This window comes from Syngnathoides biaculeatus, chromosome 5 (genome assembly GCF_019802595.1).
Source record: "Syngnathoides biaculeatus isolate LvHL_M chromosome 5, ASM1980259v1, whole genome shotgun sequence".
NCBI lineage: Eukaryota > Metazoa > Chordata > Actinopteri > Syngnathiformes > Syngnathidae > Syngnathoides > Syngnathoides biaculeatus.
Window position 1 is genome coordinate 11,086,283 of NC_084644.1, and position 27,543 is coordinate 11,113,825.

A 27,543-nucleotide genomic window follows, 5' to 3' on the forward strand; every position below is an offset into this window, starting at 1 on the left:
CACAAATTAGCCACATCACCACATAAACCGCATGGTTGAAAGCGTGTGGGGGGAAAAAAAGCCACGGCTTATAGGCCGGAAATTACGGTACTTGGCGGCATGGTGGCTCAATTGGAAAGCGTTAGTCTCACAGTTCTGAGGTCCCGTGTTCAATCCCGGACCCGCCAGTGTGAAGTTTGCATGTTCTCCCCGTGCCTGCGTGGATTTCCTCTGGTCACTCCGGTTTCCTCCCACATCTCAAAAACATGCGACATTAATTGGACACTCTAAATTGCCCCAAGGTGTGATTGTGTGTGCGGCTGTTTGTCTCGATGTGCCCTGCGATTGGCTGGAAACCAGTTCAGGGTGTACCCTCCTTCTTCCCAGTAGACAGCTGGGGCTCGAGCACTCCTGCGACCCTCGTGAGGATAAGTGACTAAATGATGGATGGATAACTTCAGCTTCTCCAATTTTTTGCTTTGCAATTTTTCTTACATGAAACTCAATGTATAATTCTTTTTATACATTTATAAATATCTCTTATCTTTTTATGGTTTACCAGTAAATATCTAAACATTTTAGCTGAAATACATCACATTTTTACAAAGTCATAAACTGCCTACAAATTTGGGATGTCTTAAATGAATAGGAAAGTATTCTGAAATTATTTTAACGAAGTACTTCGTGTTTCGTGCAAATAATCAAGAAAATAGGAACAGTCATAACATTCCCAATAAAGTAAGTAATACATCAAAAGTAAATTACTGGAAAGTGCATTCTTTTTCTTTTTTTTTTTTTTTTTTTTTGGTTTGTCGTAGTAATTTGGGAAAATGCATCAAATATATGCAAAAAGTTGAGGTGGAAAAGTCACCACTGTATACATTAAACGACTAAAGATGTTCATACAATAGATCGCCGGGCGATGATTTAGCTCTCTGACTGGTTCCCACGCTCTCCTTTTCTCGTGGCTAAGATGGCTTCTCCCTCGCGTTTCTTCCACGCTTTGTTCCCGCCGGCATCCCGGACCTGACGTGTCCAATCCCCCCGACGCTTTCCTCGCGCCCGGAGCGCCTTTCGGAGCGGGATTAGCATGCTCTTCCTGTCGCTTATCTGCTTTCTTTCACAGCTCCCATCACTTCTTTTTCTGTCTTTTGGAGGCGATCCCGCACGTCCTCCCTGTTGCCTCGCCGGTCGCTCGCCATCGCTCAACGCGGCGAGGCAGCGAGGAGGCGATCCTCTTTCAAAAGGGAAACGTGAACAAGACGTTAAAGCGGCGTGAAAGCCACTTGACTGCCTGCCCTTGCTTCTCTCAGTGCTTCTACTGCTCCCTTTTTTTTTTTTTTATAGGAAACGTCTGGAAAATACCTGCAATTTCGGGAAAACAGAAAAATTAGATACATTAAAAAAAAAAAAATGTGCAAAACAAACATACCTAATTTCCAGCCAACAAGCCGAAACTTTTTTCACACACTTTCAACCCTACGTTTTATGCGGTGATGCGGCCTATTTGTGCATTTTTTTTCTAACAGCCGCAAGGGGGCACTCGAGCGGAAAAGGTAAGCGTGAGACTGGTGGAATATATGCACCGAGGAAGTGACTTTTACCGGTCCATCGCTGGTAGCGCTGCGCTAGCGCGTTACTTCCATGTCTCAGTGATTTTTTTTTTTTTTTTTTTTTTAACTTTTTTTTTTTAAAAATTGGCCCTGTTTCCACTGCACTGGCGTTAGCACACCTGGTTATAAGCCTCGGTACACAGGAAGTGTTTAATGCTAGTGCCACGCTAGTGTTAATCTCTTTTCTTTCTTTTTTTTAACGTACCGGCCCTGTTAGTGTTAACGTTATCGTCGCGCTAGCGTGGTGGTAGCGTTAGCGTCGCGCTAGCGTTAACGTGGCGGCGCTAGCGTTAAACTCTGTGTACCGTCCTTCTTTGTAAATATCTCGTGTTTCAATGTGGGCACTTAAGACTTTTACACGGCTGCGTCGTATGCATGTACCAAATGGTATTTCCTTTACATATGTACTGGGTGAGGCTTACAACCAGGTGCGTTCTGTAGGCCAGGAATTTCGGTACATCAAATGTCTGCTAAAAATGGAGCTTTATATGAGTGGAAAAAGTCAGTGGAGGCCCCATAGTTCTGTGGTTAGGACATTGGTTTGGTAAACTCGGGGTCGTGAGTTTGTTTCTCTCTCGGGCCTCCACTCCCCCTGAGGGGTTGAGTCTGGAAGGGCATCTGGCGTAAAACCTGTGCCAAACAAATATGAGCGTCTGATCTAACGGGACAAGTCGAAAGAAACTTACTTACTTACTATGAGCGGAAAAAGTCAATTAATACAATATTTGTCCATGTCCATTTTCCAAGGCAAACCCAAGAGGGAAGGACTATGTATTAACCATTACGTCCAAACAAGTTTTTGTGTGTTCCTTTAAACTTTACGGGAATTGCTAAATATTGCCGGCTTGTCGTCAAGCAAGAAGAGTACTTCAACGGTCGTCCCTGCGGTGGCGACGTCTTTGCTCCTCACGTTTTGTTTTGTCAAAAGCTGACTCGGCCCTTCGCTAGGTATGAAGAGAAGGATCAGCAGCAGCGAGGCAGGGAGTTTGGGGCTTGGGGGTCGGGGGGGGGGGCTTTCTTCTGATCTAAAGTCGAGTCATGGCGGTGTCGGTGATCCTTCCTCCCGCCGGCGGTAAATTCCAATGACATTTGCTCCTCTTTGATGCTGCTGCTGATGTTGCTGCCTCAGCCCCCCCCCCTGAAAAATCCTCGCTCTCCGCCAAGCTTTCTGATCAGCGCTGCCGGGCTGGAGTCTTCATCGCTCCTCCTCCTTAACGAGGAGCCAGGATCGGCCCACGCCGACCTTCCTCATCCTCCCACGTGAACTTTTGAGGCGGTTGATGATGTCACCCCCGTCCTGACCCGCACGCCCACACCAGCGAGCGATCCCTTCATCGGCGCTTTGTTGCTTGGGCGATCCCGACGCATGCTAGAACGTAGCTCAAACCCCGAAGACGCTTTCACTTGACGACGTGAAATTTGGTAGCCACATCTATGTCTGAAGAACCAATTCCCAAAAAACACAGAAAGTCTGACATTTTGATTCCAAGTCATTTCCTTTCCTTTTTTTTAAATTCAGCCTCTAAATACAATTTTACATAGTGACGTGAAATTTTGCTGGCATGTGAAGCAGTGTGTCATCCAACCCAACTTATCTGACCGAGGTCACGTCACGGGGGCAGTAGCTTTAGCACGCAGGCCCAGACTTGACCAGCCACAAAATCCAGATCTTCCGAGAAGATCCAGACTCGTTCCCGAGCCGGCCGAGAGACGTCAGAGGTCACTTAGAAGTGCCTACTAAATTTATTGGTGTAATGAGTAGACGGACCCACAAAAAAAGTCTCAAGAACCCATATTTTAAAAAAATAGAGGATGTCTGCCATTTTACTTGGGAATAGACATTTTTCTTGGACATTTTTTTTAAAATTCCAGCACCTGAAGCTGGTTCCACTTTGACATGCCTACCAAATTTCATTATGCGATCATTAGAAAACCCACAAAAAAGTCAGGAGCCCGTGCCCAAAAAGCTCTAGGAAATCTGACGATCTGGTTTTGAAGAGCCGTTCTGACTTTGTATCATCCTTGACTTGATAAATTCAGTCCTCCAAAGCAGTTTTTACATTTGGTAATTGTGTCCATGATGAGTGGCGGCTATCCTTGAAAGGAAACGGGAAGATGATTCGGAATTGCCATTTCGTGTCTTTGATTTTGTCCGCTTGCTCCCAAATTCGAACTGCGTTTAGTAGGTCAGTTTATGGCGGCCAAAGATTCAAATTTTACTCGCCGCGTGTGGGCCGAGCGTGGCAATGAAGTTGTGTGTGCTTGCGTCATTTTGAAGAGCAACCTTCTGCAATTTTTTGCAAAGACCCCTTCATTGCTGCGAGCAGATTTGAATTTTATGAACGTCACAAACAAAGGTTGTGTTTGAAAAGGAAGAGGGGGAAAAAAAACATGGACTTAATAAGGCGAGCCTCTGCTGCTTATTCTTGTTTTGTCCCACACACAGAAAAATCTTGAGGATTCTTTCGTGTTCAAGGAAGGGATGAACCCTCGTTAGTGTTTCTTAATTTTCATGCAGCCATGGAACACAATAAACTGCATCACTACACTTTCTAAGGAAATTGTAAATTGGTTGATTTTGCAACTTACTGTAGATCAGCGTTTCCTCCCCCACAAATCTTACATTTTGAAAACTCTCCCGGCTCCACACCAAACAAAAATCCAACAAAATCATAAGTACCTTGGTTTCACGTTTAATCTGTTTCAGAAACTAATCTTGAGGTCAATCAAAACAAATCTTCAGGTTCGAACCCCAGGAGGAGGTTTTAGTCCCGAGTGAAGCTTCCCATCTCGAGATACTGTGCTCGTGCCAAAGGAAAGCTGCTAACCCAGAGAGAGAGATTTATTCCTGAGAGAAATTTCTCGTACCAAACAAAGAGTCTAGTCCCTAAGGAAGGTAGGTGGTAGCCCTGGAAAAAAAGGTTCAAAACGCAACGGAAGGTTACTGTCTCAAAAGAAGGTTCTAGTGCTCATGCCAAAGGAAAGCCGCTAACCCAGAGAGAGAGTTTTATTCCTGAGAGAAGGTTCTTGTCCCAAACAGTCTAGTCCCTAAGGAAGGAAGGTGGTAACCCGAAAGCTTCTAGACGCAATGGGAGGTTTCTGTTGCAAAAGAAGGTTCTAGTGTCAAGAGAAGTCTCTAGCCCAGAGAGGTATGAGTCCCGAGAGAAGGTACTCGTCACAAACAGTCTAGTCCCTAAGGAAGGAAGGTGGTAACCCTAAAGGTTCTAGACGCAATGGGAGGTTACTGTCGCAAAAGAAGGTTCTAATCCCAAGAGGGCGTTTGAGTCCGAAGAGAAGTCTCTGGTTCAGAGAGGTATGAGTCCCGAGAGAAGGTACTTGTCCCAAACAAAGAGTCTAGTCCCTAAGGAAGGAAGGTGGTACCCCTAAAGGTTCTAGACTCGACGGGAGGTTACTGTCGCAAAAGAAGGTTCCAGTTGCAAGAGGGCGTTTGAGTCCCAAGAGAAGTCTGTAGTCCAGAGAGGTATGAGTCCCGAGAGAAGGTACCCGTCCCAATGAAAAGGTTCTGGTCCCAAGGGAAAGCGCTTGTGCTGGGTGAGGACTGTAGTCTACAGATAATGTTTTAGTGACGTGAGAATGTACTCGTCCATGGAGAACGTGCTTGTCCCAAGGGAAGATTTGAGTCCTGAGAGAAGGTTGCAATCCCAAAAGAAGGTTTGAATTCAGAGAGAAAGTTTGCGTCTCCTGGGAAGGTTCGAGTCCCAAGAGAAATGTTAAGTCAAAAGAGAAAGTTTGAGTCCAGAGAGTCACATCCTAAATCCATCTTGTACGGATTCCAACGCAAATTTCCCTTTGGGAAATAATGTAAATACGTTCCAGACACCCAAAAATATCAACAAAAATACATTTTTTGGACCATAAATGGAGCTTTGCTTACAAAAGTCAATGTCGTTAATATGGATAATTAGATTCACTTTACCTATATTAAAGATTGATTGCATGGAGAGTGAGAAGGGGAAAGAGGGCAGCCATTTTCAGCTTCCTTTCTTGAATTCTCGTGTGAAAAGCGGTCCGACACCAAGGCTTATTCCACAATGCCAGATTTTATTAACAATTTAGGGCAACGGCAAGCCCTCACGTCAACGCTCAGGGACACTCGGACACGACTAAGGCGTAAAATCCTGTCAAATTCAGGCCTTTTAAGATAAATAAAGATACGAGTTTAGTAATAGATTTATCACTCTTTCTCTGGCCCCACGGGGGCTTATTTTTGCAGTCACGTCTTTTACAACCATCAACATTTTTGACGAGCTGTTACGGACCAAATTGGTAACTGAATCATAATTGCCAAAAGGAAATGTCATGTTGTTGTGTCTTTAAAGGGGAAATCCACTGCACCGCATTAACAAACATTATTTTGACAATTTAATGTTAAATTAAATTCTGATTTAATAGTGTTTTGGGAAGATTTTTATTGACAATTGCGAATTTTCGGGGGCGCTGCCATTTTCGCGAGTCACATGACCTACCGCGCCGCAATAAAGGCTCGATTACACGGGATATCATTTGTGCCCAGCACTGATTTCTCGGATTTATCCTCGTCTGATGAAGAAATAGCAGTATGGGTTGATCTGGAAGACGGAGGAATACTTCCATACACAGCCGCGTCCCACGTAATCGAGCCTTTGTTGCGGCACGTAACACGTCACATCCGCGCACGTAAGTCATGTGACTCGCGAAAATGGCAGCGCCCCTGAAAATTCGTAATTGTCGATTAAAAAAAAAAAAAAAAACTCTAAACTATTAAATGAGAGATGATTTAACATTACATTGTCAAGATAGAGTACATATTACATGACATATTGGATACATGAATGCAAACCAGTGGATTTCCCCTTTAGATAAATTTTTTAACGTAATCAACTAAAGAAAAAAAAATTATATATATATACATATATATATATATATATATATATATATATATTACAGATCACTCTTCCTGAAATAATCGTTAGTTTCAGGCCTACACCAAAACTCGGGCATATGAAAACCAAGATTCCACTAACTGTATATTAAAATACTGAGCGCTTCTCAATTTACTGCTGCTACTACTACTAAAATCATGCCTTGCTTAGTTGAGCATAAAATTTTGTTGTATGAATATCATGCCATTTTGTTGAAGTGCATTTAATTACATCACTGGCATATGAGTAGAATATATAGATCTTTGTGTAGAAAAAAAAAAAATGAATTTGTGAAAATTAAATGCAGACTAGAGAACTTGGAAACTACAGTTTTTAGGCGGTAGCTTAAAATAGTATTGAAAATTGATAAAGGCCTTCCGAAATATGATAGCGGTGATTGTAAATGTTTTTGTTCAGCCTGGAGGTTGGTGGTATATTTGCATATGCTGCGCACGAAGCGGAAAATATGCTCACAGTCAAAATTGTTCATTTTTTTTTTTTTTTTTTTAAATAGTGTGATTTAGCTGGTAGCGTCAACAGCGCTGTAATATTTCTGCAGCGATGGAACATTTTAATGTCTCCGTAGTCGAGAATTGTAAGTATGCAGCTTTGCGGCGTTTACGTGGCCGTTATCGCCCTCACTCGTCCAAGTCTTCAAAAAGTGTGGGCGCAGGCACAGGGGCGCCGTTGTGAGGGCGCAGGTCGGCCCGCTGGTGTTTGCATGTCAATGATGCCGGGGGGGGGGGGGGTCGCAATGCCAAGTGTGGGCGGGCGGGGGCAAATAAAGACGTGTTTGCTTGTCCGTGTTTGTGATTCCGCTGGTGACCTGCACGCGCTTTTTACCGCAGCACACATTAAGTTGTCTTTATGTCGCCGGACATCATATAATCATAATAATCATCATCATCATCAATCATGATCTTGCGCTGTGTGGATCTGATGCAGAAGCACAGAAGGAAGGAAGTCTGCTTTGGTTTGGCGAATGTAAACATTCAGGCCCGAGAGCCGGTTTCCCTTAGCAACGTAAAATTAGGCGGCCGAGTCCGCCGCGAGCAGACCCGCAAAGAAGTCTGAAGAAGCCGCGCCGAAAAAGACACGGGAAGTCTGTCGGTTTTGGTTTGAAGGAGTCAACTGGTGTGGTAGAACCCTTGAGAATTTGGGGCAAAAATCCAGCCCCCTGGAGCCACTTTCACTCAGTTTGTCAGGCTTGTCTCTGGTGGCGTGACAAAAAAAGTCCCAAGGAGCCCGAGCGTGAAAAAGACACAGGAAGTCGTAGTTTTTACTTTCAAGTGGCTATTTTTGCAATGTATCTGCATTAAAATCTTAAAAATTCGGCCCCCAAAGCCAGTTTGTCTCGGCGCCGTGAAAATTTGGCAAACATCTGGTATGAGTAGACTCAAAAAATCTCTTGTGTGCCATCTAGGGTCGAAGCAGCCATTTTGGTTGTCACGGTTACGCGCTGGCCGTCTTTGATCATCCAGTGACTTTGGATTCGTAGCGTAGTTTATGAGCATGTGATTATTTTTCTAATTTCTGAAAATTACTTGAGGCGGCACGGTGGATCAGATGGTAAAGCGTCGGCCTCACAGTTCTGAGGTCCCGGGTTCAATCCCCGGACCCGACTGTGTGGCGTTTGCATGTCCTCCCCCGTGCCTGCGTGGGTTTTCTCCAGGCACGCCGGTTTCCTCCCACATCCCAAAAACATGCAACATTATTAATTGGACACTCTAAATTGTCCCTAGGTGTGATTGTGAGTGCGACTATTGTCTGACTCCATGGGGCTTGTGATTGGCTGACGACCAGTTCACCTCCTGCCTGTTGACAGCTGGGATAGGCATCACTTCCCGTGACCCTTGTGAGGATAAGCGGCTCAGAAAATGGATGGATGAAAATTAATTTGTCATTTTGGAGACGCACGAATTCCACCCGACAGTGACTATGTGGTCTCTGTTATATGCCAAATTGGACCTGCTGTGGTCGGATTTGGAAAGTATCTGCTGCGATAAACTGAAATTCACTGCAGTCAGATGAAAATATATTTACAAGTTTTTTTTAATTCCATACCAGCTGGTCCATTTTCAGGGTTACTAGTCAAGAGTCCAGATTTCGCTCCCGTGACGACCAAGAGGGAGTCAAAGCTAAAGCCGCTTATCAGAATCTTCCACTGTTACTTAATGCTCATCTGTTAATGCAACAAAACTCAATGCAGCTCTGCTTACCCTTTGGGCAGAGCAGAGCATGAGAGTGATTTACACGGTGCAGTCGGGCTGTGGCTGGAAAAAAAAAAAAGACTGATCTCCACCCAGCCTCTTTACCAAATAATCGGTGGAGAAATTGATGCGAGAGAATCGTTTTTTTAATTTCACACTCATGGGTCAGCAGTCATTACAGACACAAAACTGTTTGTGTATATATATAACACCCTAAAAAGTCAATTTGAAGCTTTTTCATCCAAATATGTGATATGTGTGCAGCTTTATTACACATCTAACAACCAATATTGGAATAATTTTAAGGTTAAATGATATGTGGGCTGTTGTTTTACATCAGGGAGGGAGGTTGAGGTAAGTCCTCTCAGGATGAATCGTGACGCGGCGGTTAAACCTGGCGAACGCACCTTCATCTGTCACCGCCGACGATGAGCGGTTTGCATTGAAAAGCCTCGACGAAAACAAATTCCATCATAAAGCTCGAAATGGAGATCTGCATTTCTTCACGCGTCTTCAGAACACGTCTGCCGTGCTTTCATGCAAATAACTCCGGGGTCAGGAATTCGAGACATTTTGACAGCATGTTTCTACGGCGCCGTTAAATGTGCCGGTTTTGGGGGCGGATCGGTTACGTGCGTGTAATGGTGCGCTCCGTGACACGGCCAAACAAATAAATCCCCCACGCACGCCAACGTGGTTATGCAAACGTTATTCTAACATTATCAGAAGGTAATTCTGGTAACACATTTTGACAAAGTTCATCTGTGCGGATGCTGTAGCTCTGCTTACCTTTTTGGATTTGACACGAGGACATTGTGGTTCTTTTGCTCCGAAACTAATGAATTAATCTACCCGATTTTTGATATCACGTTTTTTTTTTTCTTTGTACTGGATTTTTTTCAGCATATTTACTAACTGTAATGTGCTTTATAGCAATTTATTGCTGATAAAAATAAACTCCACACTTCCACAGAACCTGTCGGCCAGAGCTCAACCCCCAAACACTCGCACCCAGGTTCAATCCACCATGCCCCGCCTCTTAAAGGCACATGCATCTGTATACATGTATTTTATTCTTTATTTATTGATTTAGTCATTTATTTATTTCGTTTTAACTGTTCAAAGGGTGAGTCACTGATGGCGTAGTGGTACACAACGCCTGACTTTGGTGCAGGCAGCGTGGGATCGATTCCCGGTCAGTGATTGTGTCAATATCTGCCCTGCGGCCACTAATCTAAAAATAATTAAAAAAAAAAGACCAAATAGCGCATACACATAGATAGGTATGTCGATTGGTTGAAGCCATTGGCCGCCATTTTGGTACTCCCAAAAGTTGTAGAGGACATGGTTTACAGGTTGGATTATGACGGGGTTTTTCCCTCAAAGTTTGGCATGTGGAATTAAGACTGGTCGTGTAAACGTGATGTTTTTTTCAGTTGTGGTAACATGAAGGATTTTTATTTCGACTTGGTAAGCCAAAAAAGGCTAGGTGCAAAGGAAAGACAGAATAAAGTGACTACCAAGAAACCTTGCATATTACCTAAGGCCCGAATTCCGTGTCATGTTAACTTTTCCCAAAATACGCTGTGAAGCACTACAATCATAATATTGCAAAAAACTAGGCATTTTTTGTCATAAAATATTATATTTTAAGTTAATCAGATATATTTTTGGAAATAAGAACTCGCAATGGGAAAATACATGCTAAATGCAGTGTTAATTTGTTGTCCGAGTTCAGACATAAAATTTCAACTTGTTTCCTCGTATTTGGAAAATCAAATTCAATTTGCAGGGTTCTGTATTATGTATTTCATCAAAAAAAAAATTCACAAACGTGTTTTCTTGCTTATCCACTGATGAAGTTTCGGAAAATATTTACATCGCTTTTTCGCCAAAAAAAATGTCAGCTGACAGAGGTGAAGCAGAAACAACTGTAAACAAAACTTTGTTCAAGTAAATTAAGATCATCAGAAAAAAAACCCTTTCCAATCAAACTTCAACAGTGTCAAAGTAAATCTTTCTAACTTGCCTGTGGAATGTTTTCTCACAGCCATGAAACAGGTCGGCACGGTTGTTTTGGGAGTATCAAGATGGCGGATGTCGACTTCAGTTTTAGTGGCCAATGAGCCACCCAGTCTTATTATTCCTGATTATTTATTTATTTTTCTATTTTTTAAGATCGGTGCCTGCGACTGACTGGCAAACACTTCAGGGTGTAGTCCGCCTTTCACCTGAAGCTTGCTGGAATAGGCTCTGGCTCTCCCGTGACCGTTGTGAGGATAAGCGGCTTGCATAATGGACTCTGGATGGACTCTTCAAAGGTTTTGATGCAGAATCGTTACAGCCGTGGGTGTCGTGCACAAAGACGCGCGTTGTATTCTGTCAAAATACACCTAAAATGTCCTTTATAACCATTTAGATACAAGCAGTCCAATTGAATTCCAGCTCACCCATCCAGCAAACCGAGATAACCCCAGAACCCAGATATTTTGACCAAAATTCTTCGCCTATGATATCAAAAATTATATCTACAGCAAAATGAATTGATGATCATTCATTGACTTTGCACTCATACTGTAGTGGACTTGTGAACCTGGGAAGACATTGGCCTTTTTTATATTTTTTAGTTTTTATTTTTTTTTTTCCCTGAAAACTTCCTTGTGCACACGAGTCACTGATGGTGTAGTGGTACACACATCCGCCTTTGGTGCGGGCAGCGTGGGGTCAATTCCCGCTCAGTGATGCTGTCGATATCTGCTCTACAACTTACTGGTCTCCATTTCAGGGTGTAGTCGGCCTTTCGCCCGAAGCCAGCTGGGATAGGCTCTGGCTTTCCCGCAACCCTTGTGAGGATAAGCGGCTTGGATAATGATGTGACATGACTTCCTAGTGCAGTAATGTAGTTGGAATTGAACTAAGACGGCGCGTGATGTTTGCGTGAGTTATGCAGTTGCGGGCCGGCGGTGGGGGCGGGGTCTCCCCAGCCGTTGATCCTCCGCTTCCGGGCCTTTTGGACCAGCCCACCTCGCGTTGTCCGCCTCATCTCCATCTGGCTTAACCCGTTCCGACCCGTCAGCGTTGCAACATCTGGAGCTTTGTTTTTGTTTCCAGCCACGAAACTACGAACAACTAAAACTACCACCAGGGCCAACGTTTCAATTGTTTAAAAATGAAACTGTCTGTAAATCTTTGGAAGATGCGATGTTTAAGTACCTATATTAATAATTTTAAACTGTAAATATTGAACAGGCCACTGCGTGATCCCAAAACATATTTCAAACTCATTTTCCACTATCCTAAAAAATAAATTACAGATGTTTTGAAGTGTGCATGTATATGCAGTGAAGACTCTATTTATATTTAATTATATTATTATAATTATTTATTTTTAAATTCACAACCTAGGTTAAATTTGGCCACTCTGCCAGCACGTCACTTGCACATACTTCACTAACGCCAATCAAAAATGGTGCAAAAATGCAAGTATTTCAGTGCGCAACTGGAGATTTAAAAAAAAAAAAAAAAAAAAAACTGGAACTATCAGATTTTAAAAGTGAATCGCAAATATGTAGAGAATTACTATAAAACAATTGCAGGTTTTATTTTGGAATGAAATGCACCTGCAGTGGCTCTCCGTAACTTCCACCGACAACCCAAGCTAAACTTAGCTCCTGCCCAACATTCCAATATTTTAGTATCTGTGGTGTATCATTTCAGCATACGTCCTTGATACCAATTGACCCCTCCGTGGATATTGCGCAAGCTGCGTCACTGACCAATCAGAGGCCAGAGATCTGCATTAACCACGCCCCTTTTTCCTCCCGCCATTTTCTCAGACAACATTGCATGGTCCAGTATAAGTTTTGTTAGCGTTTTATCGCATATTTGGGTTATTTAACAAAAAATATGGTTAAGAGGTGTAGTCACGGACTTTGTAATAGTGACGACAGGTATCCTGAAAGGCTAGTTGGTGGAGTTCCATTCGTACCCTTTCCAAAACCGAAGACCCAGTACGAAAAATGCCTTCGATGGATCAAACTTTGTGGAAGACCGCATCATCAACTAAATCCATCTAATATCAACTGGAACACATATGTTTGCACGAAGGTATGCCCTAAATTTGATTTTTAATACACGTCTCGTATAAATGAATGAGACGTTCTCCGCTAGCATAACACTGCTACGTGTGAACGATTGACACACTTATTCTTTGTTGAGCGATATTTAGCGATGATCCGACTGCACAAACGTGTCGCTTTCTTGGCGGCTCGCGGCCGAAGCTTAACCAGACTGTGTTTGCACGAAGATATGCCCTAAATTTGATTTTTAATACACGTCTCGTATAAATGAATGACACGTTCTTCGCTGGTATAACATTGCTACGTGTGAATGATTGAATGAAATCAGAAGCATGGCGTCTCTCTCAGTTCAGAATGTATTGTATTGTATTTGCCATTTTTACTAATTGTCTTACGTCAGCGCACGTGGCGTGACGTCACTTCAGGAGGCGTGGTTAAGTGCCCTGTACGGAGGGGTCAATTACAGTACGATTTTCCTGTTTAGACGGGGCTTTGGCCCATTTTTTGGCCATCTTGGGGTTTTTGTCAGAGAACACAAGTCATGTCTGTGTGAATTATTAATATTAGGCTGACGTGTGTTTAATTACAAAAATTCAGACGGTTCCTTTAGTTCGCCGAGTGGGGCGAACGTATTTTAGCCTTAAACCAAGTTAAGCGCGAGCATGCTCTTTGTCTAGTATGCCTCCCGGTGGTCTGGAGGCTAATTAGCAGGAGGGCTGGAGGGGAGAGCCTTCATTAGTGCAACATTTTCTCCATCCAGAGAAACGGCTTTTATTCTCATCCATAAACTCGGAAAGAAGAGAACAGACACCGCCTGAATGTTGATTAGCATGTGAATTAGCGACGTGTGCTACCATTGTGATGTGGCGGTTACCAAAAGACAGTCACCTGTCATTGTGTCAATTTTTTTTTTTTTTGTTACACCGCCACCACCACCATCCCCATTTGTCTCCTTTGATTTCACCCAAGCTGCCAAGATGGATGACGAAGGGAGTTTGAGGCTAATGGCGCTGGCATCAATCACGCTGACAAATGACGCTTGCAAACTCGGAAAGTCATTAGCGGGACTCGGGCGATGGGCGCTTCTTTCCCCCCAAAAATAAAACTCGCTGCCAGGCGACTGAATCCTGCCAAGTGGGCGGGCTTACATCTCCCTTGGCGTCGGGGCATCGTGGGCGAAACCAAGTGTACATTTTCAAGTCATCTCTGCAAGTCGGACGTTTCATTATCTTGTAGAGAGTTAGTCAGTTCCGCTTGTTTTTAGGACTCACCGTTCAGTTAGCATTAGCGTACTGCGTTTGTCTTCTCAATAATATGAAAAGGGCCAGCAATCGAAAATTTTTGAGTCAATAATACATCATTTTAACTAGTTTTTATGACCTGCGGTTCGTTCAGAATATGTTCGATGAGCTTGTGTTGGCAATAACAAGAAAAAGACCGGGAATCCAAAATCTTGGTCAATGCAAACAATGATTTGTGGTCCATGGGAAAAAATGATATGTACCCCCCCCCTACACACACACACACACACTTACTAATGATGAACTATGTTCAACACAGTGCTCACAAAGCATCATGGGCAATTTATAGCTCAGTTGTACAAAAACACGACAGCCAATTGTTTGGTGGGGGGGGGTGTCATGAGTGGGGCTGGAGCACTGCCAGGAGGGGCGTGGCCTGTTCGCCATCTCTGGGCGGTGCCACCTCTGGCACGCATCACAGCCGTTGCGCATTCTCCATGTTAAGTTAAGTTCATTGAGTTTCAGTTTTCACCGGGTGCAGACACTGCTTCCGAAATAAAACCCACTGGACATTATGGCTTTGTCTCGGAGTCCTGCATTTGGGTCCTCCCCCGCACCGATGGCTCGTGAAAACTGAACCGATCAAATAAACTCCATCAATGACTCAATCATTGTCCGTTCATAGCCTAATAGTTTTTTTTTTTTTTAAGTGAGTAATGGATGGGTTAAAATCATAATTCAAAATATCACGCAGCAGATGCTCACATAACCTCTTATGCTGTTACGTGTAACACAAGTGTGTGTCATGTTTCCTGCACACGACGTATATGATCACACACATTAGGCGGCTAATAGGCTGTTAACCTCGCTCGCGTGCGTCGTTGTTTCTACATGTCCTGATGATTTATTGGACTTTTTGTTCACTGGCCTCGACCATGTTCGTGTTTTTGCTACGAGTATCAATGACACTCGTTGTCAAAACCGACAGCCGTCTGAAACAGACGCGAAAAATGACCACACTTAAGATGGCGAGATGGTAAACAAACTGTGCATTTGTCTGTGTCTTAACGAGGCAATGCGGCGTGACAGGAAGTGCCATAGACGGGTTTTTCCTTGATGAATTTTATTTTTAGACATGTCGTTTTTTTTTTTTTTTTAAACTTGGTCTGATGGGAGCACAACGCGCTAGGAACACATCGAGAACATGACACAGCACTTAAGTTGTTATTCAACATTTCGATCGTCTCCATGGCAACTCTGTGACGCAGCCATAGGCAAACTTTTGTGGTCGAGGGCTATAAAAGGTTATTCCATTTTTTTTTTTTTTTTAACGGAGTTGTGCAAGTTTGTGTTATTTTTTTAAATAACATTATAAATTATACAGATTTGTAAATAATTTGCATAAAATTAATCACACTTGTGTAAATAAACAAATTAACCAATTAATGTAATAAATCGGGGCGGCACAGTGGAGCAGCTGGTAAAGCGTTGGCCTCACAGTTTTGGGGTCCCGGGTTCAATCCCAGCCCTCCCTGTGTGGAGTTTGCATGTTCTTCCCATGCCTGCGTGGGTTTCCTCCGGGCTCTCCGGTTTCCTCCCACATCCCAAAAGCATGCAACATTAATTTGACGCTCTAAAAATTGCCCCTAGGTGTGATTGTGAGTGCTGCTGTTTTTCTCTATGTGCCCTGCGATTGGCTGGCGACCAGTTCAGGGCGTACCCCGCCTCCTGCCCGTTGACAGCTGGGATAGGCTCCGGCACTCCCCGCGACCCTCGTGAGGATAAGCGGTGAAGAAAATGGATGTATGTAATAAATCCATAATTACTTTTTAATGAAGCAGTTTTAGGGGGAAAATGACTGCAAAATTAATACTGCAAATATTTTCAGACCCGTAAAGACCAGAACAATATCTACCCCCCCCCATCCCCCAACCCCCACTTCTACCTTTCATGGACAAGTGTGTTCATTTACAAAGCATAAATAGTTTGTGATCAGCTGATATCGCACATGATACCGCGACGACTTGAGGTTCCGTTAAATTTAAATCTAAGTTGATGTTCTACGATATTACGATTATCTCAAAAGCGTGTGCATTACGCAAATATATTCTGAAAGCTTTTTGTGACATCTCTGCTATCAAACAAGAAACAAAAAAAAAAAAAAACACCATACTGAATTTAGTTCAGAATATTTCAGGGTGTCTAATTAGTTTGTATATATTTTCTTTTTACGACAGAAATGTCGGTGCAATTATACAAAGGTCAGTGAAAACGCTGGAATAAGCAGTCCCAACGTGCACATCTGTTTTCTAACATGAGTTTGGTATCGCAAATTGACCCACGGTCGCACACGGCCTCAGGCCACGTTCTGTGCACGTGAAACCTTGTCATGTCCGCGTGAAGGATGAGCGACATAAACTGGCTCGGCCACCTGCAACTACATACCGTACTGCAATATTTCAAATCACTGTCATGCGCGTTTATATCGTTTCCTGTTCACTACGCTTAGTCTTTCCTAGGTGGACATTGTTTAAATCCGTTTTGACGGCCTCACCCAACAAAAGACCCAACAAAAATATGGATTTTTAAAAAGGACTTTGTAACATCGTATTGCAACATACCATCGCGATATAGAAGGAATGTAAAGAATTGAAACGTTTTTTTGGCACATTTGTTTTGCTTTGATTCGCTACGCCGACTGGTGGCGACTTCGTGTCGATTGCAGACAGACAACGTGACGTTTCCTAACTGACCTGACCTGTAATGTAAGTTGTATTTTGTCAAATGATAAAATATATATACATCCATCCATTTTTTTGTAATGCTTTATCTGTACAAGGGTTGCGGGCGTGCCGGAGCCCGTCCCGGCTATCTTCAGCCGAGAGGCAGGGGGACGCCCTGAACTGATCGACAGCCAATCACAGGGCACACGATGATTCAAACACGCCCATTCACACCTTCAGGCAATTGAGACACTTCGATTTAACCTACCTTGCAAGTTTTGGGGATGTGGGAGGAAACCGGAGTGTTTGGAGAAAACCCGCAGAGGGAGAACATGCAAACTCCACACAAGTGAGGCCGGGATTTGAACCCCCGGCCCTCGGAACAGTGAGCCACATGTGCCAACTAATCATCCATTGTATTGCTGAATCTATATACTGTACATGTATTACATTGCCTGTCTACATGTGTTGCTCTGACATTTTGTGTTCCAATCGCCTTTTCCTGAATGGCTATAATATGGAAGTACATCAGTGCCACCAGGATTTGAATTTGAAAATGTAAAGTGATCACAATATCAATAGTTGCTACACGTCAGTCGCAGTGCCCTCTATATGCTCGTCACGTCACGTGACTAAGAAAGCATAACTCGATTGGCTGGCTTCTCGGTGTTGGGTTCTGACATCCTTTGCTAATGTCTGTCTGTCTAATATTGACATCCACCCATCCATTTTCTTCGCCTTTTATCCTCACGAGGGTCGCGGGGAGTGCCGAAGCCTATCCCAGCCGTCAACGGGCAGGAGGCGGGGTACACCCTGAACTGGTTGCCAGCCAATCGCAGGGCACATGGAGACAAACAATTTACAAACAAAACAATTTAGAGTGTCCAATTATTGTTGCATGTTTTTGGGATGTGGGAGGAAAGCGGAGTGCTCGGAGGAAACCCACGCAGGCACGGGGAGAACATGCGAACTCCGGACAGGCGGGTCTGGGATTGAACCCGGGACCTCAGAACTGTGAACGCTCGCCTTCTTAACAATGAAGTTGAATGAAGCAACTATTGAAAATGTGATGACTTTACATTTCAAATTCAAATCCTGGGTGGTACTAATCTACTTCCATATATAACACGTGTCACCGATACAATTTGTTTGCCCGTCTCTGACATTTTGCATCACTTTTATATTTTTTTTAGCCTTAAGATAAACTGATATACAGACTTTCCGTAATAAATCGACCTGACGAGGGCTAATATCTCAAAACTCATCAATCTGGTCATCCCCCCACGTCAATCGAGTGGTGTATTCCAAGTTTGTTTGCTTTTTAAATAGAAAAATTTACTTGCACCTCAAAAAAACTTGTAATTTAGGGCAGTAGATTTTTACTGCACATGACTCTAGAATGCTATGATGTCCTGTCTGCCTTGTCGTGAGTCGAGTTTTCGCTGCCATCACACAGCTCCTGTATTCCCAAATTTTGCTCAAAAGTTAAAGTTTTTCTACTTGTAATCAGCAAAGGCTGTCACTGGCTCAACTTAACATTTGGGGATACATCACGTTTTTGACATTGACCTCAATTTATGCACAAAGGTGTTTAGTTTCCTCTCTGGTGAAGAAAACACATCAAATCCTCCCGATGAACGCTGCATGAATGGAACAGTTGACGTCTTAAGCGACTGGTTGTCACACAAGATGGTCGGGGGTGTGACGGGGGGTCGGGTGGGTGCCTGGCGTTGACACGGCAACGGGATCTCATTATGCGGCGCTGTATGCCAAGCCACGGCCGCTGGAGGAGGCAGGTTGAACGGGAAATGACACGTCAGCGCTCTAATCCCGGATTACCTGCGTGTCCTCGCTCTCCTGCGTTTGTCACACGGTTGGCGGCGCACACCAAAGCGTGCGACACTGTGGCCTCGCCTGCTGACTTTGATTTGTCAGGATACAAACATCACGCGCGTTCCTGCCCATCCTGCCGGGACATCATGTGACTTTCATGTTTGTTATTATTGCAGTGGCTGTCGTTCTTTTTCGATCTACCGTAATTCCCGGCCTACAGATCGCACCTGGTTATAAACCAGTACATTTGGAAAGGAAATACCATTTGGTACATAAAAGGCACAAGTGCTCACATTGAAACACACATTGAGACACGAGATATTTACAAAGAAAGACTGTACATAGAGATCTTAACGCGAGTGCCGCCGTGCTAACGCTAGCACCGGCGCGCTAACGCCGCTGCGCTAACTGAGCTGGTTTAAAAAAAAAAAAAACAAACAAAAATACTGGTAAGAAAGACGATACACAAAGAGTTTAATGCTGGCACCGCCGCGCTAATCCTAACGCTAGCGCTGCCGTGCACGCTAACGCTAGCGCCGCCATGCTAACAGGGCTGGTTAAAAAAAATATATACTGGTAAAAATCACTGAGACACGGCAGAAACGCGCTAGCGACGCGCAAACAGGGCCGGACCAGTAAAAGTCACTTCCTGCACAAACTAGCCGTATCACCGCATAAACCGCAGGGTTGAAAGCATGTGGAAAAAGGTCGCGGCTTATAGGCCAGAGTTTTTTTTTTTCATTTCTCTGCGATAAATTGTGTTCGACCTGTTTACTGTGAGCCAATTTATGTCCTTATCCACATGAAAATTCGAAGATAAAATGAAGAATAGCAAATGAAGAAGCCTGTGATCCAAATATATGTTTACAGTGAACTTCGATTTGCGAGTGACCCAACCTAATATTTTCTTCCTTTGTTTTTTTTCCTCTTATGAGTTATAAGCAAAACACTGAGCTACCGGGGCTAAATGGTGGCTGGGAACGTTATGAAGGGCAACACATTTGAAGAATTCTTCAAAAAGAGGACAATTGCATATTTCAAGCAGTTTGTTGCGGTTGACTGTTCCTGTTTAACATAAAACGGAGAATGACGTATTTACGTATGACCGCATAAATGCATCAATGCTAACCCAGCGCAAACGCCCTAGACATGACTGAGGAATTAACATTGCTATTGCAGCATTAACGCTATAAACAACAAATATATGAACACAAAACTGTTCTTTAAGCTTTGTAAGAAAACGATTACTGCGGCTTTCTGAGTCAATTTTTTGTACATCATATACATGTGTATTATACTGTGACCAAGGCCCACACACACCAGGAGGAGTCGAATTAGTTATTACTGATTTTTGAAGCACAATACAATAGTGTGCTTTTCTACTTATTAAAATTGCAAAATCGTTTTTTACGGGTATTTGAATGGAATAATGGCATTTCCATTCATTTCAATGAGGAAAGATGATTTGAAATGCAAGTCTTTTGAATTTCGCACGTGGTCAGAGAACGCATTAAACTTATATACCACTGTACAAGCTCATAACTAAATTGACTTCTTTATCCAATCATATTTTCTCTATGGAATTCATCAAATTGTCATCTATCCACTCCTGCCTTCAAAATATAACTGTAATGTTTCAAGTCAATAACCAAAGAAAAAGCAAAATTAGTCCTAAAAGTGTTCCCCACTTCCCTACACACTATTTCTTTGTGTACTTAAAGACACGGCCAGAGCAAATACAGACTTCAGTATTCTAGACACACGCACACACACACTCAATATGAGGAGTTGATGCAGGTTGTGCGTGTCCTTTATGATTTATGAGCTTTGTTCAGTTCTTGCATTGTGGGCCAAAGTGCTGCACTTTGGCTATTAGAGTAACAAGAGACGCCGCGTGCGCTTGAGCGCGTGCGTCCGTGCGGGTTCAGGTGGTCTTGATTGGACTTCACGTGTCACACAAAGGCCAAACAAATTGTTTGTTTTTGGCAACCGTCAAGAGTGGAACGCGCGCACGTGCACCGCAGGGAGGAAAATTGGGAGCGGCGAGGTCAGATGTCCGGGTGGCCACGGCTGAAGGACGATTCAAGGTTACGGCAGAGCGGCAGTCACACAAGAATGGAAGGAAGCAAAGTGGGTTACGCTGCTACGAGTACTACTCGTGGTGAATGGTTTTAGTTTGGATTTGTCTACTAGTAGCGGCTGTGATGGTGATGGAGGCAGAAGCATTAGCGGTTGCAGAAATCATTGTCAAGATGGTCTTGGTTTTAACAGGAGCGCTAGTAGAAGTACCGTAATTTCCGGCCTATAAGCCGCAACTTTTTTCACATGATGCGGTGAAGCGGATAATTTGTGCATTTTTTTTTTTCTAACGGCCGCGAGGGGGCACTCGAGCTGCGAGTGGAATCAATGTGGCGAGGAAGTGACTTTTACCGGTATGTTTTTTTTTTTTGTTTGTTTGTTTTTTTTTTTCTGAGCGCTCCCAGTGCTGAAAGGTCTTCTTCAGGTCAATGCGCATGCACGTAGAATTTTTTTAAAATGTTTCTACTTTTTCTACTTCCGTGCCAGTCTGAAAGTTCCCCCATCCACGCCTCTTCCGCGTGTTCATTTTCCCTCGGCGTGCATTTCGCTATGGACGTCTCACAAAGCCGAACACAGCCAGTGAAAGAATACAGAAACAAATGCAAATGTATCGTTTGTTATTTATCAACTGGAAAGGACGTCCCAGCATTGAACAAGAATCAACAGAGGATTGTTTGGGCTCAGTCATTAAGGCACATTTGGGGATAGTGAAAGTAAGTGTCATATCATTTTCACGCTCTAAAATTACCGTATATTGTCAGCAGCATGGAGCACTTTCATTCGCTGTGTTCGGTTTTGTGAGACGTTCTGTAGGCAAATGCACGCGGAGCGAAAATGAACACGCGGAAGAGGCTTGGATGGGGAAGTTTCAGACTGGCATGGAAGTAGAAAAAGTAGAAAAATTCCAGAAATTCTACGCGCATGGGCATTAATCCGAAGGGGACTTTTCAGCACGGGAGAGCGCTCAGACAGTCACACCGGCCCTGTTAGCGCTGCGCTAGTGTGTTGCTGTGTCTCGGTGATTTTTACAAGTATGTTTTTTTTTTTTTTTTTTTTTTTAACCGGCCCTGTTAGCTGTGTGCTGTGTGTTTCTGCTGTGTTATTGCCGCGTGTCAGTGAGTTAGGTATGTTTTTTTTTTTTAAACTGGCTCTATTAGTGCTGTGCTACTATGTAGCTGCCACAACTGTTTATTTTTTTTACTGGTATAATTTTTATTTTTTTTAACAGCCCTGTTCATGCTACATTGTTGTTGCTATGTTAAGCTAACCTAAGGTATTAAAACTTTGAAAACTCTTTCTGTGTAAGTCTTTCTTTGTAATTATCTCGCGTTTGTGGGCACTTGTGGCTTTTACACAGGTGCGGCTTATATATGTACCAAATGGTATTTCCTTTACAAATGTACTAGTTCTGACTTATAACCAGGAGCGCTCTGTAGGCTGGAAATTACGGTATTTGTGGTGGTGGTAGTTTGTGGTCATGATAGTGGGTTTTGCCGTCGTAAATATGAAACAGGTCTGACGTTATGTTTTCTGTGCACCTCAGTGAGTAAAGATGACCCTTAACCCAGCCCACCCACACCACAGATCGCCGGTCAGAATCTCCGCTCAGAATGATCTGACGGTCGAGTCTCTGCTGACTTTGTTCTCAAGGAACGGAACGTGCAGAAGTTGCAAACGTGCTTTGCATTTTCCGAGCAACATGGGGTGGGAAAGTGAACTCTAGCACACTCCACACCATGAAATAATCATTTAGATTTGATAACCTTTGCCGACTGATCGGACTCAGAATTGTTCTGATTATTGCCTAATAGAGAAGGTCCATATTGATCTGAAATGGCCATTGACACTTGATTGAAGGTGTTGTCCTTTTTCACTATTCTGGGTTTGTTTTTTGTTTGTTTTTCTTTTTCACTCCGTTCACTGTTGATTTGTAAAGATGACATTTTTGTCAGTTTGGAAGTGATCCGGAAAGAATCTCAACTTCCTTCCTTCCGATCCTTGAACTCCGCCGCGCGCTGCATTGTTGTTCCCGGGAATGCCGTTTTGAGCAAAAGCCGGATTTGTTTTGTGGAACGTTCATCCTTTGTCGCAGGCTTCGCCCCGCGCTTTGGTCCCGACTCCTCTTCGCCACATTCCAACGTGGGAGATTGCGAAAGAGAAGACAAGGATCAGTGTTTGTCGGATTTGTGTAACGCCAACATTCTTCAGGCCACTTCATGCGGGATCCATAATATACTGTGCACAAATTTTGTTTAATGACATTAAAACCATCAGGCCTTCAGGTTCGATTTTACTGCGCTCATATTTAATCAGTAGAAAACAATCATATAATTTAAGCGTTTGTGTAGATTGTAACCCTTTTTTACTCATTTCATGATTTAATCCAGTAAATAAGGTAATAAAAATGTCATTTTCATGGTTTTCAGATGACCAAAAGTGGCTAAGATGGACCCAAAAGATTGAATAGAAACAGTATATTATTAATATAATTGTGTGCGTGTGTGTGGTCATGCTATTGTTTGGTGTTCCTTTGCATTTGTGTTTATAAGAGTGCGTTAGTGGATGCGTTTGTACGTCTGCGTGCGTTAGTTTTTGTGTTTGTATGCTGGCGTTTGTGTGTGCATGCGCACGGGGAAGATTGTGTGTTATTGTTTTTGTGCATTCGTGTGTGTGTGTAGGCACGGTCATGCATATGTTTTTGTATCTTCATTCCTGTGTGTGTCTGTTTGTGCATTTGTGTCTTTTATGTTGGTGTGTACTGTATGTACTCACTATGCGTTCATAGGTATGTTTGTGTCTTTGTGTGTTTGTGTGTGCGATTGTGTGGTCTGACCCACTTTGGGGAATATTCCGTTGCGCTTGCAGGATGACAAACAGCGGAAAGTGCAGTAGCTTCCTTTACCGAGCGCGAGTCTATTTGTACGCGCATGTGGGCGTTTGCGAGCGTGAGCATTTACACGGACGCCTCGCCCTCCGCGTTCCCCTGACTTCGGGCCACCCGCTTGCCCACCCGCCTCGCCGCGATTTGTCAATTCGGATGCGTTCCTGTCATGCTTGGTGTTGTCATCGCCCTACGTGTGATTTGTAGTAGGCAATATAGACATCCATCCATCCATTTTCTTTGCCGCTTATCCTCACGAGGGTCGCGGGGAGTGCTGGAGCCTATCCCAGCTGTCAACGGGCAGGAGGCGGGGTACACCCTAAACTGGTTGCCAACCAATCGCAGGGCACATCAAGACAAACTGCCACACTCACAATCACACCTCGGGGCAATTTAGCGTGTCCAATTAATGTTGCATGTTTTTGGGATGTGGGAGGAAACCGGAGTGCCCGGAGGAAACCCACGCAGGCACGGGGAGAACATGCAAACTCCATATAGGCGGGCCCGGAATTGAACTCAGAACTGCGAACTCAGAACGTTTTACCACCTGATCCACCGTGCTGCCCAAATTAGACATTTGCAATCAATATTTCTTTTCTAACCTTTTTCACATTGTTGCTTCACATCAGAAAGCACGATGATGCCATCACTTGCTAATTGATTCGCAATCCCAAAGAAGGGTGTCGTCATCCACAAAAGGAGCACTGGGACACACTGAGTCATGTCTGGAACATTAAAATTATTCATCTTTACTTCAAATCCACATGAGGGAAAATGAGCTCATAACCCGCTATTATCTCGCCTAGCAAGCTAGCGTTAGCACTGACAGATGTGTGTAAACATGCCGGTGTTGAATCATGCTTTAAGGTTTGGGTGTGACATAATTACAATAAAGTAATTACAGTAAGTTGGCAGCCATTATTTCTCCCATGTTGTATTGTTGATTTGTTCATCACAAATGTTGATTATTTAAATTGGATTCTTTTGTCCATGGTGGCAATTTGATGGTAAGCATCGTCATATCTTAATTGGTAATTTCCTCAAATGTTGATGGACAGTTGAACCAAGTGGCCAAAGCATTTTTTTATCTTTATTTAAGTTGGAAAATATAAAAGTTTCAGTGATGGACCTTAATATTAAATAGTCAATTCTAGAGTTAAAAAAAAAAAAAAAGAAGAATTAGGTAAGGAGATTGCTCATTTATTGCGCTTGCGGTAATAAAAGTCAGCCTCACACGGGACATGATTTTTATTGAAAGGTCTGATATTTTTCATTGTAAACGTCAATTTTCCGTTGCTTCCTGTAAGTCGAATTGCCGCGCCGCTAACGCTCATTTAGAAAATGACTAAATCAATGCTATTAGAAACGTTCTTGCTTTTCCACTTCATCATCTGTGATCCTCCAAAGGGGTTCTGGGTTCATTGATTTACATATTTGGACAAAAAAAGTGTGTGTGTGTGTGTGTGTGGGGGGGGGGGAATAGGATTAAGATATTGGTGCTGTTTGTGCAAATTGTTTTGTTATCGTCATTTTTAAAACAATTTTCTGTCATTTCACGGGAAATAATTAGGAGTCTGGAATAAAGCCTTTAAAATGAAGTCTACGCTTAAATCCAATTTCAGATTTTTTCTTCTTCTACACCTTTATTAAAAAAAAAGTAAAACATGATTACATTATTCAAAAGAAAAAGTTTTTCTTTCTCTAACCCTGAAGCTGTGTGTGTGTGCGCCCGCATGTGTGTGTGTGTGTGTGTGTGTGTGTGTGTGTGTGTGTGTGTCTGTATCTTTGGAAAAAGCCTTTGGGCACTGCGATGGTGTACATATATATATATATATATATATATATATATATATATACATAAAGCCCCATATAAGTTTACTCCATCTCACAGTAGTTTTGTTACTGTACTAGATACAATATTGCAGATTTTGATTAGTTGTTACTCTTTCATCTTTGATCCTCTTTGTCCAATATTTTTATCCATATTCTTGTTCGCTCGCAATATGTTTAGTCTTGCTATAATGTCAAATGTTTTTTAGAACAATATCCATCCATCCGTTTTCCGTACTGCTTATCCTCACGGGTCGCGGGCATGCTGCAGCTGATCCCAGCTGGCTTCAGGGGAGAGGCGGGCTACTCCCGCAACTGGTTGCCAGGCAACCGCAGGGTACATAGAGTATAAACAACCATTCGCACTCACATTCACACCTACGGGCAATTTAGAGTCTTCAATCAACCTACAATATATGTTTTTGGATTTGGCAGGTGGATCAGCTGGTAAAGTGTCGGCCTCACAGTTCTGAGGACCCGGGTTCGATCCTGGCCCCGCCTGTGTGGAGTTCGCATGTTCTCCCCGTGCCTACGTGGATTTTCTCCCACATCCCAAAAACATGCAACATTAATTGGACACTCTAAATTGCCCGTAGGTGTGGTTGTGAGTGCAGTTGTTTGTCTCCATGTCCCCCGCGATTGGCTGGCAACCAGTTCAGGGTGTACCCCGCCTCCTGCCTGATGATAGCTGGGATCAGCTTCAGCACTCCTGTCACCCTCGTGAGGATAAGCGGCAAAAGAAAATGGATAGATGGATGGATTTGGGAGGAAACCGGTGTACCCAGAGAAAACCCACGCAGGCATGGGGAGAAAATGCAAACTCCACACATCCAGGGCAGGATTTGAACCCCAGTCTTCAGAACTGTGAGGTAAAAGTGCTAACCGATTGTTCACCGCACAGCTTAGAACAATATATTTCCCCAAGACCTTTCAAGATAAACAGTATGATTGGTTTTTTATTCCAGTGATATGATATTGGATCATAATAAAGACGCATTATAAAATTCTTCCCTGGCAATATGTGAGCACCGTTGTGTAATGTTCTCTCATTTACTAAATAAAAGTTGGGCTATAATTCACAATAAGTGCAAGTAAACGGAGAAAGTTATGTGTTCAAGTAAAGTGCTGAACTTGAAAGTTTTTTTTTTTCTTTTCTTTTAATATGTTGACACAAAAGGGAAGTCTGAAACAATTTTATAGTTCAACAAATCTTAAATGAGCATTTTTAGAGGTTATCTTTGTTCAAAACCTTTGTTTTGGTTCATAATTGCATTTGGCATATTATAAGCACTTCAAATAAAAACTCCCAGTAGAACCTTTTCACTTAGCAGCCTCTGTGCATGTGCACTTTAACAGCATTTTGCCATTTTTGGGCAGATGAATACATTAGCTTCATTGGTGTGCATTTATGATTTTAGACCATCTGACCAGGAATAAGATAAATATTCTATGTACTGTTTAGGACTCGAGAAAATATTTCATCTTCTTTCACAGAATGATGATGATCCATTTTACTCGTATTCCTCTCTGGCCACATTGTTCACCGACTTGACTCGAAGTTTTCGCCACTAATGGATCAGGAGATGGGCAATATGTCAACCGGTGACGACACAAATCAAAAAGCACACTCTCTGTACTGTTAGGGTTGCATTATACTGTCCTTGTCACACTAAAAAAAAAATACTTTCTACAGTACTCATAATTAAGAGGCACTCAAAGCACTAACGTTATGTTAGTAAAGTAGACTAACGTAAAGTCCACCAATCATCTGTCAGGTCCCTCGTTGCGACGTCGTACTTGACGGAGAAATTGGTCTCGGTGCTCGCGTTGCATTCCAATATGAAATGCGACCACACTTCTGTCATTTGTCTTTTTCTCTTTCTGTCCGCGATTCGTCGTCACATTTCGCAACCACTGTCATGGCTGCTTCTCAGTCAAACGCTCCACTTCTGTGTCCAAGCATGGGCGACCCGTGCGCCACTGCTGTCTTCCATCTTTGCAGTCATCTCCACGATAAACCTGATTTTTCTGTTTTGCTTTTCAATGTTTTTTTTTTCTTGTGCAAAATGCTAATTTTGACCCATAAACTGCGATGTTGGGCCGCTTGAATCCAGCCTTGAACACATTAGTAGTTCAGGAATGTTGCACGTCAA

The 27,543-nt window shown here is 43.1% G+C and overlaps 1 protein-coding gene across 9 annotated transcripts in view; it reads left to right on the forward strand.

The window, feature by feature from the left end:
• Window positions 1-27,543, forward strand: part of sema6e (sema domain, transmembrane domain (TM), and cytoplasmic domain, (semaphorin) 6E) — a 157,027-nt gene that overhangs the window by 53,717 nt on the left and 75,767 nt on the right. For 2 of the 9 annotated variants that reach the window (XM_061819473.1, XM_061819479.1), the window contains exon 3: window positions 10,903-11,045. The exons of 6 other annotated variants lie outside the window; for them this stretch is intronic. The gene's annotated coding sequence lies outside the window, so the exon portion shown is untranslated. Of the gene's footprint in view, window positions 1-9,849; window positions 9,920-10,902; window positions 11,046-27,543 lie in introns of all 9 variants that reach the window. One more of the 9 variants, XM_061819477.1, reaches the window with a different exon arrangement.